This window comes from Aptenodytes patagonicus, chromosome 16 (genome assembly GCF_965638725.1).
Source record: "Aptenodytes patagonicus chromosome 16, bAptPat1.pri.cur, whole genome shotgun sequence".
Lineage (NCBI taxonomy): Eukaryota > Metazoa > Chordata > Aves > Sphenisciformes > Spheniscidae > Aptenodytes > Aptenodytes patagonicus.
Window position 1 is genome coordinate 4,736,630 of NC_134964.1, and position 12,519 is coordinate 4,749,148.

Below are 12,519 nucleotides of genomic sequence, written 5' to 3' on the forward strand. Positions count from 1 at the left end.
GGCTTGTGTCACCTCTTTCACCAGACCTCCTGGTCCACAGCCGCCCCTCTCAGGGCAAGGCTCCCACGGGCGCGCTCCTTTGCATCCTGTGGAGGCTGTCATTAGCGTTTCTCAATCAACGCTTCCTCGTTAGTGACTGGGGCCAGTGGGAGCTTTGAATGAAGGTGGAGCCAAGCCAGAAAAAGATCCTCTCCTGAAAAATTATAATGAGAGCAATAATGGTTGGGTCCTTGAGCAACGCCTGCGTATGACAATCGTTGTCTGGAGGCTACCTTAATTACGAAACAGTGTTCTCGGCCTCAGGCTTCATGGTCTCAGTGCCTTTACTCTCTCTTGAGCAATGTTTTATTGCTATTGTACTCAACCTATTTCATATTAAGTTCAGAGTATCTGAAAGTTATATGAAATATATGTTTGTTTTCTATTCTATTTGCACACATTTCTTGTAATTTTTCTTTTTTATCAGTATCTGAAAGCCTAAAGCTGGGATTATCTAAAGGATTATAGGAGAATTAGGCACCCAAAACCAATTGATTTTCCACTGTGAATTAGCTAAGTGCATTTGGAGGGCCGGAGACTTTGGTCTGCGCTCATGGTTTCAGGTCCACCTTGTACCTTCTCGGTAAAGAGAACCCAGCATCTCTTGGATGGCCTTAAAAAGGCGCTGAAGCAGGAGCAGTCAGTAAGAAACTGCAGGTACAAGGAGGTAGACATGGCCCTGAGATATTAAACTGCCTTTGAAAATCTCCTTCTGACTCCCTTAGGCTCTTTTGAAAATGCCACTCTAAGTTACCATCAATTTTGATAATTAAGCACTGATTTAATTTTAGAGTAACAATAATTGTCAACATTTTCCAACCCAAGCACCTTAAATTAGACACGCAGATCCAAACGTTGGCACCAGATCAAAGCGAAGCGGTGCGATTTTCGGAGATGCTGAGCACACGCAGCTCTCGCTTGACGGTGTTGTAGGTTGTGCTCGGGACTTCAGAAAACCAGGCCATTTGGACTTGATCCCCTGCCAAACTCGGTGTGCTCAACATGCGTTTCAACACCTTGCTTTGGGCACCTCGGATTAAAATAAATTAAAAAAAAAAAAAATTGGCCGGGAGTATTACACCAATTTTCCCCTGACGGAGTGAAAGCGGAGGTTGGCTGCCTTTCCACGGGGAAAGTGCTGGGTCGCACGCTGGAGTCCTCACGGGGTGTGACAAGGGGTGTCGCCAGCATCCTCGCCGACAGCGAGCGGGCAAGACCAAGACAGCAGCCAGGTTAATTCTCTGAGCCCCTTTCCCTGGGCCTGCCTTCCTCCAAGAAGGGACTCCTGCATCCCGCGGCGGCTTTGTGGTGGGTTTTGGGAACCGAGGGGGGTGTGTGTGGTGGCCGAGGACCTTCTGGGGGCCAGGGAGGTGCAGGTGGCAGAGATGCTGCTGCTCCCGGGCAAGGGCAGAGACCCCCTTGCTGGGGCATCCTACGGGCTGGGAAGGAATCACCTGTAGCCTGCTGTACAGCTCCTGGTGCCAACGCTTGGCCCAGGGACCACTTGCTTTGGGGTGGGGGGGTCATTGCTGAGGAGGGCAGCGGGACCCGGGTGCGGGGGACCCGTCCCGTCTCCATCCCTGCTGAGGCTCGGCAGGGTGAGGTGCCATGGTGGACATCAAAGCCGTGATTAAGCCACTACTTTAATCGAATCTCCGTGCCTCATTACTCGTCCCACGCCTTTGATGAGGGCTTCACCTCCCCGTACTCTCCCCACTCCCAGCCCCACCCTGAATTAGTGCTTTTGCTTTATTTTTAGCAGTGATTTGGAAATTGCTGGGGCTCCTTTTTTCTTTCTTTCGTTCCCCCCTTTTTTCCTCTCTTTCTTTCCTCCTTTTTTTCTTTTTCTTCTTTTTTTTTTAAGGATCACGTCAGAGCTCAGTGTCCCTCCCAGCCCCTCCAAACCCGTTAAGGGAACATTCACACCTATTTTCCTTGCCTTGTCTCCCCTTTATTCTTATGAAGCTCTCATTGATTATTGCCCTTAAATTCCTCAGTCCGGTCATAGATAAAAGGATAACCACTTCAAAGCAAAGTGTTAAGAGTTTAACCTCGAGCTAAAAGAGTGGACAACAAGGTAATTGAGGGTAATAACTGATCACAGACCTACTTTCAAAGGCACATGCGAGCCTCACTTTCAGATGGCTTTAATTTTATTAACATTTGTAGCAGCTCTAGATGCTTTTGAATCATTACAAACTTCAAAGCTTGAAGTAACACTCCAAATGGAGAACCTGACACCAGGTTTTTTGTTCAGACCCACATCATATTGATAGTCTCTGTTGCAAGCATGTAACATCTCTTCTCAAACTATAAAAACCTAGATGAAAAAAATATTGCCAATAGAGAAGATCAAAGCCTGAACCTCCCTTTGAATGATCCCAAAGAAGTCAAAACAGAAAACAACATGGGAAAAAATGTATCTATGTTATTACAACTATCTTTATCCATATTTAAACTTGTCTGCTGAGGTGGATGGATAATTCTCCCTGCGTTTTATCAAACTATTTGGCTAATCATCTGTTTCTCTTTGGGCATTTGGAGCTGGCCCTTTTGCTGTCCGTGTATGAGGCATTTAAACCCAGGAATTTGGAACTGGCACATAAAGGAACAGCCTGGACTCAGCTGGGAGGGGAGCCACCTGAGGTAAACGTAAAAAATACATTTATAAACGGAAAACACAAGAACTAAAATCAAAATTATAAAAGCACACGAGGGTCCTCCCATCTCCAACCCCTGGTAGTTACAGGAAAAACAGTCGCCTGTAGATGTCAAGCTGTTTTACAGCTAAACGGGCGCCGTCCCCCCGTGTCAGCGGGATGTGCCCGTGGTCACCCCGCGTGGGGTTTGCCGGGGCAGGCGCAGCCGTGCGGCCCCTCGTGCCTTGCCCCAGTGCAACCGCTCCTGGGCCGCACGGTGAATCAGCCCGAGGAATTGATCCAGCCTATAAATAGCCTTTTTCTTTGTCTATTTTTTGTGCGGGGGAGGGTTATTTTTAACTGGCTGAGTTCCCTGAGCTAATGCACGAAGCATTCACAATGAAGGGGGTGGCCCAAGGAATCGGGCTTTCCCCGCTGCCAAAAAATACATCCCGGCTCCCCTCTGCAGAAAGGCTGCTGCCACTTCAGGCTGGTGTCGAGGCTCCATGCAACTTCAAGTAGCCAGGGAGAACCTCCCCAGCTGCTTCGGCCTCCGTCAAGTCATCAAGAGAAGAAAAATCACCTGGACTTTTTTTTTTTTCTTACTGGTTTATAGTGGTGTACAGCAGGTTTCATACTGGTGTGAGCCTTTCCTCCCGATTTGCACCAGTGTAACAGCAGAGAGAAGTGTTAGGCAGGTTATTTTTTTAGTGCACGCCAGGACAAAGGGCTGGGTTTGGGTCCAGGATATTTAACAGTGTCTCAGCTGCTGAACGGGGCTGTTCCAGCGGTCCTCCCACGACAGCCCACCCTCGCTCAAAACTCCCCGACTGCTCCTGCTTGGAAATGCAGAGCCAAACCGCCAGTGGCTCTGAAGCACAGTGGCTTTATTGAAACTGCTGAAGCCAAGGGCTCGATGCTGATTAACCCCAGGTACCTGGCCCACAGGTTTTTGTCATTTTACTTGCAGCCGCGCATGACAGATCAACATTTCCAGTGTTGTCTGGTGTCAGGTGTATCACATAAGAGTCTCATTATCTGTGCTCACTGCACTAGCAGATGTGAACCTGTATAAGCTTGTGGGACCTGCATACTTTTAAATGTATTAAATAACTTGGGTTTTTAGCCTGCACTGATATTACATTCTTTATGAACCGAAATCAATTTAATATAAGCTGTTCTCTCTGTTCTCGTGTTAGGTACGTGCCTGTGTAATGAAAGGACAATGGTATATTGGTTAAATCTATGGAATTTATGTTATTGTCTAAAGTTATGGCTAGAATAATAAGCAGTTATTTCAGCATTTCTGTTGTGCTTTTAATGAGTCTGTTATCAGTTGCACAGACGGGGTGGATAAATGGGACCCAGCGCTTAAACATATGTTACAAATGCCCAAGGCAAGCCCTGGTTTGCAGATCTGGATCTGTACAAACCATGCTCAGAAATCGCTGCCTCTGTTGCCAGCTTGTTTCTGCCTCTGCCCACTGGAGCTGCCGCCCATGCCATGCCATGCCGGGGACGGGCATCCCACCAGTACGTCCCCCACGCCTGGCCGGAGCGTGGAGCAGGAGGTGCCCCGTTTTCCTGAGAGCTGACCATCATCCCCAACTCACTTCAGCGGGAGAGACGTATCACGGCAGTGCTCTCGTTTAATTTAACGAACCAGGCATGCGACTGGGGATCACAGCCATCTCCACTGTTGCAAAGCTCTATTTCCATAATGCCATTTCCAAGCAAAACCCTTCATGCATGATTAAGACGATAGGAGTGCTCTCCTTTCAGCTTGCGAGGTGCTTGGGTGGAATTTACATTAAAGGGAGTTACGTGCACAGAGGTAAATAGACCTATAAATATATTGCTATCAAAATCATCAGAACCAGTATTTTTTATAGATCTGAAATACAGCAGCAGCGTAGGTGTCCTGCAGCCCTCACAACCTGACTCTGCATTAGCCACGGGAGGATTTCAGCTTTTACTGCTTTCTAGGAGTTTTTAGAGCTTCCCCCAGGTGGAAATGTTCCCATTACAAAACAAACTCATCTCAAGAAGAAGCAGCTGGGACTTAGGAGGTGACAGCAACCTCCTGCTCCCCTCGGTGCTTCCTGCCATGGCCACCATCCCTATCAGGGGCTCCCGCTGCATCATCACTAATGAGCTGATCTGCATGTTTTCTTAGAAGACCTTAGAAGGAGACACGGGACACGTGGGAGGGGAATGTGCCGGCCTTTTCCAGTGTAATAATAGCAAGCTAGGAACTCCTTCAGTCCCCAGAGGACCCTCATGGGGATGGGTTACGTCTTGTACAACCCCATGAACTGGACGGGCTCTTGGAAGAACCGGAGGACCGTGGGGAATGGTCAACCCGACAAATGCAAATGCTACGAAAAAGGAGGGGGGGAGCTGTCAGTGGTGATGTGAAAGGGCCAGGAATATGCTCTCAAGATAACGGGAGACTCACATTAGATTTATTTTCAAAGGAAAGAAAAAAAAAGGTGTCTTAATTTCAGCCACGTTGGGAAGAGAGGGAGAAGCCCAGAACCTGGTTTCAGTGACTATAGCTGGGGACTGCAGAAGTGGGGATGTGGTCTAATAGCACTGCGGTTTCTCCCTGTTTTCAGTGCTACAATGAGGTTCCCAGTTCCCCCAGTTTCTTATGGGGAGAACGGACACTGGGTGATTTCCAGGCTTCTACGAAAGGATTAGGAAGCATAACTAGCAAAAGGAGGAAAGATATTAAAGATAAAGATATTAATAAAGATATTAAGATATTAAAATAATATTTTGATGGTGTCTCCCACAGCATGATGATTTTTACTAAAAGGAAAAAAATCATCAGTGAGTCTTGATGAAACATATGTCCGAACAGGCATTTTTTGGGTCTAGTCTGGAGAGAGATTGACCTCACACTTAGCGAGCTTCCCCTACATTTAATGAAAAGGGGAAACAAAGACGCCAATATTAATTGTTTAGCCTTTCTTGAAAGGATTACGGTGGAGGTTCCCACAGTGGAAGAAAACACCTTTTCATACGATCAATAGAGCTTTGGCAGAGGAAGATATGATCTACTTAAAAAAAAAAGTAGATAAATCGGGAGAAGGGGGAGCAATGCAATCTGATACTAGATGAAATGGTACCAAAAATTTGCACTTTGTGCTCCTTGGGCAGAAAGGGCTCGGCAGACCCAGTGCCACGACGCCCAGGCAAAACTCTCCCAAGCACCATCCAGGTATTTGCTTGAGAGCAGAATGGCCCCACAGTAATAAATGTGTTTCTGGGTGTTGCTGCCCCTCTGGAGAACAAGGGCTGGCAGCTGGGTGTATGTTGTGCCCCAAAAGCACAATGAATTTTTTCTGGTTCTAGTTCTAGAAAATTATGTCAAGAATTGTGTGAATGCTCCTGATGTGGAGGGTCAGGTCCTACAGCACAAATCCTGATGGCCACTTGATTGCTGGTTTGAACAAAGGTGTACATGAGGGGCAACCTTTAGGGCTTTTCCTTCGGTTCAAAGCAATGAGGTAGAGCTTAGTACTCAGCCTGTCTCCATCAACCTGCCAGTGGTGGCTTTTGTGAAGGAAAAATCCAACCAAAGGGCCTTTGTCGCCTTTTGGGGGACTGTGCTGATTTTCCCTACGTGATGGGAAGTCCCATGCCAGGTGTAGGTTCTTTTTTTGGTTTTATGGTTTTTTTAGAATTAGCTATGCACTGTTTCCTCTTTTAACTAAAGAAGTCTGCCTTCTGGTTCCTCTCCGGTTATTGTCCCCTCTGTCTGACAGATACTGGGGATATTCTTCTCAGTGCTGTGTCCAGCATCAAAGGGGCTCAGATACGGGACTCGGTTGTGCAACCTTTTGTGCACAGGAGACTCCAGTGACTTTGGGGGCCAGGTCTGCATCTGAGGACCCAGTGGGTGACGTGGGGATGAGGCTTTCTCCGTGCAAAGTCTCCTCTCTCCAGCCTGCATGTCACACCTGGAAACACAGGCATCCTTAACAAAAAAAAAAACGTTTCTTGTGCAGCCTCAGTACTGGTCCAGCTTGTGAGAGGCAGGGTGGAGGCATCATCCAGCTCCTGACAGCACCGCGAGGGCTGGAGTCTCGTACCCTGCACTAGCCTCCTTGATACTGAGAATTGAATCGACAGGCAGAAACAAACCAAAACAGGCATAATTTTAGGGTACTCAACTTTGACAGCGCACCTAAAAATAACTGTGCATAAAGGGTTTGGGTTTTTTTCCCCCTGGAAGTGAAGAGTTCTATTTGACTTTGTGATCTAAAAGTTTTCCACTAGTCAGGGAAGCCTATTCGCTCGTAACTGTTGTCTCTCCTCCTGCTTTTTCCATTATCATCACCCTTTAAGGGCTGTGTGAATCGGGATATTCAGGGTCCTGCTGTATGTGTGGGATGCCCAGCAGCAGGCAGGGGTCAAAACGCGCCGGGCCAGCCGGGCAAGCACCCTGCTGCATAGGAAGGGTTAAATTTCATGCTGCAGCTGCAAAGCCCAATTTCTTTATTTCCTGTTAATGACATTATTGCCTACATAAAACCATCGAAACATGTTTCTTTCATTTGTTTAATTTCAAATTCTGAGCACACTAGCTGGAAACTATGTTTAATAGTTAAACTCAAAACATTTGGATTTCCTTTCCTCACTGCGATTTGCAGTGAGTACACTTCATACTTAGTTGAGTTTTTAAGTAACCATTTTTACACAGCTATAGAAGCCAGCCAGAAAACAAAAAGGATTATATTGCAGAATCAAATCACATCAGTTCAGGCTAGTAACACATCAAATATTTCACTTCCTCCGCAGTCGTGCCAAGATACCATCAGACCTGACTCGTTACCAAGCTGGCCATGTTCTCTTCCAGGAGCGTCCAGCCTTTGCAGAACGAGAGCCAACACACCCCGCTTGCTCTGTGCATGCAGAAGAAGGACTTCCCTGAGCATGCATGGAAAAAATGTTCCTGTCTCCACGAAAAAATAGGATGGCCTTGCTACCACTGACGCTCCCAACACCTCCCCATGTTTCTCCTATGCCCTCCTGCTGAACCTCACGTGCCAGGTTCTTGCTGCCGAGTGCCCTCTGGGCAAGGGCGAAGTGGGAGCGCAGGATGAGTGCACGTGTAGGTGGATCCGAACCATCTCAAATTTGAAGGGAAGTCCTTAAATCTGAACCCATTTGGCAGATAAAGATCCAAGCTGCCAGAGACATGTTATCTGTTGATGCTTTTAGCAAACTGCCACAAACTCTGCAAGGAGCAGGGGGGATTTAGCCCTCTCGGAGTGATGGACACCTACAAGCAGTTGTTTAAAGCTTGACTGCTTGTGTGGTGGAGTGTCTAAAAGTCACTTCATAAGCACTCGTGGGATTAGTGCATGGAGAACCCCAGTGAAAGCTGGGCTTTAAACCACTTTAGATTCAGATTCTCCTTGGCACGTGTATACTATATATGAAGCAAACCCGGAATCAATACTATGCCTAGCAGAAGCAGTGAGCAGAGATGGAGCAAGGAGGAATGTGGCCCTGAACGGGACTCTTTAAGGAGTTATCACCTGGTCCTGACAAGAGGACCACACGCAGTGCCTCTGCCATGGAATCATGGATATGTCCCCAGCAGCCACAGCAGTGCTCAATCAGAAAATCCGTATTTCGACTAAAAAATTTCAGTAGGACTTAAGTGTTACCTTCAAGGGCGAAATTTGGGCTCCGTGTTGCCTGTGAAGAGCTCTGCTGCTAGGACTAGAGAGTACATAGCACGGCTGCATACCCTAGCCGTGGTGTTTGCACCCCTTACTCCCATCCCAGTGGCACGCATCCAGGCAAGCAGTTGCCCATCAGAAGTCTTGTAGACCTGGTCTCCTACCGGTTACTCAAACAAGAAGCTAGCAGAGAAAGCAATGTCTTGTTCGTGCATAGTGAGGAAGGGGTTGTGGAAAAAATAAGTCGTGGGAAGTTGGTCATAAATATCCTCATTTGCCTCTTTTGCCCCCACCCTCTTTTCAATCACTATTGCGTGCAGGTGAAGGAAGCAGTTCAGAAATGTTAATAGATAGCAAAGTGCTTATGTGTGTTTTATCAGCTCTCGTAGAACGGTTAATGCTGATACGGTGCCCCTTTTAAGTCTGAAAAATCTGGCCAAGCGTGTGCAGATAGCAGGGAGTGCGCTGAACAAAACATCAAGGAAAAAAGTCTGTGGGGGGGAATGGAAATGTTAAAAGGATTATAGGAAGAGAAAATGTATCGGACTTATCTGGCAATACTCGGTAACAAAAGTATGTTGGTTTATGAAATGAACTTCAAATCCCATAAAACTAATAGTGTGTTTTCTTGTCTTATTTTTGAGTATCTCTGGCAGTGCTTTTTCCCCCCACTGCAAAAGCGTGTCTGCATGTGGATAATGCTCTGTGTTGGCAGTATATAGAGAGATTATACAGCCGATCAGTTTTATACCTCTTAAACTAATGATGTTAAACTAGTTTATAAAAAAAAAAAAAAAAGAAGAATAACTTCAAAGGTTCACATGTGGGTTGCAAACCTCTCATGCCTTCTGTATACAGGGCCTTCCTCTTATTTTGATCAAGACTGTTCCCAGCACTTCTGTTGAAATACGCGCAAGCCTTTGATCTTGTTATCAACATGACCACCAGTGAGAGCACCGCCGCTTGCTGAGCGTATGACAGAGCAGATGACGTCAGTCACCGTCTCTGACTAACACTGCTTTTGGGTTTAGAACGTACTGTCGCGCGGGTCCTCCTTGGGCTGCGCTTATCGCAGGGGAGTCTTCCTGCCGGGAAAATGATTTCTATCCCGAGACCTCAGCCCACCATGGCTATGCATTTCGCCAAGGTGGGAAGAGTAAATAGCGCTGCTCGCCCTCCTCTTGCTTGGCCAGGGAAGGGGAGGCAAAGGGACGGAGCAGGGAGCAGGGAGGGGAGAGGTTGGAGGGTCTTGGGGGGGATTTGGCCCCAAGTAGGGGGCCGGTGAGAGGTGTGCATGGAGAGGAAGGAGCTCAGCATGCTCATTTCATCTTCCCTCCGTATTTTCCATTTATGTCTTTGTGATCTTACCGTAGTTTTAGCAGAGGAAGCACTTTTGAGTTGCATTAGTAAAATCAGTGTCAGGCAGCAGGAGCGTACTCTGGCCTGAGCGGCGGGGGCTGGCCAGGGTTTGGGTGGCACCTCTTGGCTTCGTCACTGCCTTGTTGTTGTCCATAAGGAAGGCGCTTCCCTGGCCCTCGGTGTCTCCCTGTGCACAGTCATGGACATTTACTTTGACCTCCAGTACAGGACTTGTAGTTCATGAAAAGCGCAATCTAAAACTTAGGCATTACTGTTCTTATTATTTGCCGAGGCTGTTAGATTGGATTATGCTTCTCGTACCGCTGTCATCTCCACAAAGCTGCATATAGGGAAGAACAGAACAGCCCTGGTGTAGTCCTCAGAGCCTTAACATTCCTGGCGTTTCACCTAGTTTTCCGCAGGAAGACAACAACCTGGAGACATCTCTTTTGGAGCAAGACACCAGCAAAATATCTGCCTTGTGGGCAGAGAAGGCAGTGATGGAGCCACGCTAGTTGGGTGCAGTTAGGACAAGACGGGGTGTTGCGTTATGAGCGATGCTCTTAGACCAGCACTCAAGTCCTTAATGGCTCCCACGGCTTTTTTCTTTCCTGCATTTTTTTTTACTACCTGCTCTAAAAAAGCTCTCCCCTCCCCCCTCCAAAAAATTCATTTCTCTTTATTGTGTAGCTTCACTGTGAACTGACTCTTTTCGTCTAAAATTATTCCTTTTTGGTGCCACAATCTGACTTCAAGCTTCTTTGCACTGCCTGTGAACGTGATATACAGCAGCAGCCAGCAAGGAGAGGACGCGTCCGGCCTTTGCAGCGGCACCACAAGGGCAGTAGCACGGCTGGGTCACGCTACTTTATACAGCTTTTTGCAGTCATTTTCTCACATGTTTACTGAATTTTTATCTAAAATGCAGAAGGGCTAACAAATAAAATATAGTTAATTTTCCTCCTCTTCAGCCTGGGAATTCAGATTCAAGTTTAGACTGGAAAATCAGAAGGAAATTCAAACGTACTCTGCTTTCTTGACGACTGCAGCTGCTACCTGAACATAGAGATTCCCTGTAGATCTACGAGCAAGGACTTCCAGAAACTGATAAAGCTGAAGAAAACTGGGGAAGACCTTCTTGTACCTGCCACCGCCTGCCTAGTTCATCGGATTACTTTCAAATCTCAGGCACTACGTGACTCTTCCCCGTTGACAGGAGGAGAAAATAGACTCCCTGACTGGACATGCAGAAAATGAACGGGGCCACCGCAGCTTTGGGGAGGACAAGCTGCTCCACGGGCACTTCCACACAAAGCCATGTCCCCAGGGGCTTGCCCTCCTCTAATTTTGTTCCCAAAGCATCCCTTTTTGGTGACTGTCATAAAGAGGACGGTGGGCTAGACAGGTCTTTGGGGGGGCTGCTCTTATGCACGTGCGATCCCAAATAATGCAGTAAATTTAGAACCTGGCTGAGTTACTCGATTGCTTGGTGCACGCCCAGGGCATCGGTGCAGGGCAGTATTGTTGCACAATGGGACTTGGAGAAAACTAGTTGGTTAAATGATATTTTTATGAAATATAATGAATGATACTTAACGAGATTTTCTTCCAAAGTGGAAAAGTCCAAGGTTTTCAGCCTCCATTATAATGGCTTAATTTTCTGTGCTATAGTAGTAAATGGGACTCAGAGAGCTTTTTATGCCAACACCGTTTCAAAGCAAGTTCCAGATGTAAGTAGCAGGAGGTGATCAATTAGCTTCTGGCGGTTGGAGGTCCTGGGCTGGAGGTGTTCTCACTGTCACCATCGCAAGGGGCCCAGGGGACACAGGCTGTTCATTCTCCCGGGAAAGGATCATTTTGTATGGCTCAGTAGCATCTGGCATAGTGGCATGTCGATACTTGGCATCAGCAGCAGCAAAAATATTAGTAATTCTAATAATTTGTAACTGCTTGTTGTGCCTAGAAATGGCTTTTACTGCTCGGCTCGTGGGTTTGGCAGAAAGTTTGCTTTCCGTGCCCAATGGTAGCCGCTCCCAGGCCTGAAAAATGTGTAATTGGGCAGCAACAACAAATTCAGTCACATGTTATTTCATATTATTAGCCCAGGTTGTCCAGTCCAGGCACCCAGTAACATGCATGGTTAGCTCCTCGCTGCTGTGCATGGCTCTCGGATGGATTCAGCCATCCCAGAGCTGATGAAACTGCAGCTTCGAAGGATGCCACGTCCAGGGCCACCACGACACATGGCCTCTTTGGTGTTTTGCTGGTTATCTTGGTGGAGACGGTGGTTTGAGCAGGGCCTAGAGGAGAGGAAGAAACGGGGAGCTCTTCAGCGCGGGGTGAAGCCAAGCACCCCGTTTAGCGATGTTGCAAACCAGTTGCTTTTTCAACGGCGCATATAGAGACGGCAGCTTGGGTGGGAAGGGAGAGGCATGGGTTTGTGACCACAACTCTGGTTTCTGTCCTCCCATTTAGGATCAGGTTAAGCCCCTGGGACTGGAGTTGGAGTTTCCCCGGCGTGCCCGCTGCTGGCGTCCCGTGTGCCTCGTTGTTCCCTTGGGGTTTCACCGCGGGGTCTCCCCTCGCTGCGGAGACGCGGGGGGTTGGCAGGGCAGGAGGGAGCTGGGCGAGGCTGATGGGGCTGAACCTCAGTGGTGGGAGCAGGGCCCGTCTCGGCTCCATTTCTTGGGGCTGTGGGTGTTTTTGCTGGCTGGCATGGGCAGCTCTGGACTCTGTGCCAGAGGTGGGCTGGGGGCACAGGGCAGTGCGTGTGCCCCCACGGC

General features: G+C 47.8%; 2 protein-coding genes across 2 annotated transcripts in view; both read left to right on the top strand.

Annotated features, from left to right (window-relative positions):
• The window catches only part of CEP112 (centrosomal protein 112), a 197,385-nt gene extending 188,397 nt beyond the window's left edge, over positions 1-8,988 (top strand). Inside the window, exon 28 of the transcript XR_012996650.1 lies at positions 7,488-8,988. The gene's annotated coding sequence lies outside the window, so the exon portion shown is untranslated. The remainder of the gene's footprint in view (positions 1-7,487) is intronic.
• AXIN2 (axin 2) overlaps positions 1-12,519 on the top strand; it is a 49,024-nt gene that overhangs the window by 8,831 nt on the left and 27,674 nt on the right. The gene's annotated exons all lie outside the window — the stretch shown is intronic.